Raw genomic sequence first — 2,928 nt, 5'->3', positions numbered from 1 at the left:
AATACCTCTTCATAATTTCCAACTTCTAGGAACATTCATTCATTCATTATCCATGAATAGCACATGAAAAATTTATACAAGTCTCTAATAAAATTCTAATGAGCTCGAATTCTTAAAGAAGCCCCTAACACAAATTATGTGGATACCTTTGGTTACAATCCAACCAAGATAACTTATAGAGAAATCATTATTTTCCCTTTATACATGGTTAAATGAAAAATGCAATTGTGATATCTTTCATTTTTCTAATTCATAGATCCAACCTCATTTAAGGGACAAAATTGTATAAATATCCAAACAAACCATTAAATTGCTCTGAATTTCTCAATTATCAACATCTTCAGCCACAAGATCAGGTGATTTGAATTGAAGCACATTATGACATACATGACAAAAACAACAAATAAGCCTGCAAAATAGTGAAAATAATATGAACAACCTACAAATCAATGAAGTTAACTTGATAATCATGAAAAATTATAATATGCATTCAAGGATAACTAATAAACTGTAACCAATACTTTTTACGGTAAGTAATTTAAGGGGTGAGTGTAATGGTACATGGGCCCACAAAGTTGCACATAATAAAACTTTAAATTATTATGATGGAAAATCAGGGTCACCCCAAATCAATTGCATCGGTTGTGGCATCGTTGCGGAAACTCCTAGTTGTGTACAAGGGGAATCTCCCCTGATTACGGAAACAAGAAACAGTTGATGCGAAACAACCAACAACTTTCCCTCCCATTCCAATGCTCACTGTTGTGGCAACTGCTGACTGCATACAACGGAAATCTCCCATGATCATGACAACAACCAACAGTTGGTGCCAAATGGTCAACAAATCGCCCTCCCATTCCAATGGTCACCGTTGCAGCAACACCTGACTGCGTACAAGGGGAATCTACTGTGTTTACGAAAACAATGAACGACTGATGCCAAATGGCCATCGCAATAGATGACGCCATGTGATTACATAATTATTGGACTGATTATTACATGGTTACCCTCAACTCTTCCATTGTTTGTCGTTCTCCAACATTCAAACTGTTGCACTTTCCAAACACAACCATAGTCACTTTAAACTATGACTACAGATGGGAGACCCAAGAGTTTGCAGAGAACCCACTGAAGCATTGCTAAACGAATTTCCACACGTTAGACCATTTTTTGAATAGTTTGTCTTGGTGGAGTATATTCGCAGGTTGCAGGGGTATGACAATGACATAGCTCTATAATTTTCCATGCATTACAGGGATGGTAGATCTTAGGTAGAAGGGACAGTGGTGCACATGACAGAAGAAGCAATTGCGGAAGTGACAGGGTTACCCTAGACAGGAGAAAAATGGTTTGTGCCCCAAAAACCCAAACCTGATGTTGTGCGGAAACTCCTTGAGGCAGGTGAACAGATGCAGAAGATACACACAAGATTTGACAAGAGGACATTACCACAACCCTGGAAAGATGCTGCATTCCTTGTCTAGAAATGTTTCACGTGTGAAGGAAGGTATGTTGATATTTATTACCAACACCTTAGATTGTTAGACCACTTGTGTCATGGCAGGTTGGTGAAAATTCCTTTCTTTCTTGCAAAACCCCTAGAGTATATGGCCTGATCGATGCATAAATCAAAGCGGACATTCAAAATATTGTCCCACCATTGCTTCATTAAACTTTTGGTAGTTAGTGTGCTACAAAGGGAAGGGAGAACTTGGGATGAACTAGTTGGAAGGCCACTGCATGCTGAAGCTGCTACCCTGCCAGAGGATGCCCTGACAGCTTCTACCCTGCCAGAGGATGCCCTAATAGCTGCAACTCCACCCCATGACATCCTAGATGCAGAAATTCCCACAAAACCTTTCCATATGGAAATCGAGTCGCCTAGTGTTCAAACTACAATAGTTTCTAAGGATTATGCTGCTAAATATCCACAAAAATGAGATGAACAAGATGATGATGGTGAAGTAGAAATATTAGGGAGTAAACCTACCACCAGAAGATTGAGAGGATACAAGAAGCGCCCAATAGTGGTGCCAAAATCCAAGCAGAAGAGGAAAAAGTGATGTTGTGCTACTATAGTACCTGAAACCCTCCCCGTTGTTATAGAAGAAACAATAGAAGAGAAAGAGCAAGAGAAAGATCATCCACAAGATGTATTAATGGAAGGAGTCATGGAGAAAGGATGCATGCAACAAGGATTCATGGAACAAGGATTAGGCCACCTTGTTGACACAAAAGAACAAGTTGATAAGGTTCCCTCTCCTGATTCTGACTATGAGTACATATAAGGAGTAGCTGAATGGTACGGAACATATGGCCTTGCCTCAATTTCAATTTTTTTTGGGGGTGATGAGGAGGGTCAAGCAACTACACCACCAAAAATTACAATTGCACCACCGTAATTGACAAAGAAGCACGTTGAAACAATAATTACCCCTTCAAATCTTCCTTTATATATTTCATTGTTAAGGAAGAATAGGATTCTCCAGATGAAAAACAAACAACTACAAAACAAAGTTAAAACCCTAAAAAATGAGCTCAGATAAAAAGAAAGTTTTGAAAGATTAAATTGCTTGGCCCAAGTTGCAGAGTCCCTACCCATTGGTGTCATAGATATACATTCTCCAGGGATCCAAGAAAATATACCCCCATAAAATAATAGACTGATGACATTGTTGTGCAAATAGAGGAACATAAACTAGAGATGAAATTGGCCAAAGGCACAAGTGTGCAAATAGAGGAACATGAACCATAGATGAAACCGACAAAAGAAACAACTATACAAATATAGGAACATGAACTAGAGATGAAATTGACAAAAGAAACAACTATACAAACAGAGGATCGGGAACCAGATATGAAACTGACCATATACACTATTGTTCAAACAAAGGATTAGGAACTAGAGATCAAACTGGCCAAAGACAC

This window comes from Pinus tabuliformis, chromosome X, assembly GCF_031772625.1.
Source record: "Pinus tabuliformis cultivar Carrire ecotype Pingquan chromosome X, CPIR1, whole genome shotgun sequence".
NCBI classification, from domain to species: Eukaryota; Viridiplantae; Streptophyta; class Pinopsida; order Pinales; family Pinaceae; genus Pinus; species Pinus tabuliformis.
Note: the sequence above shows the minus strand (reverse complement) of the source record.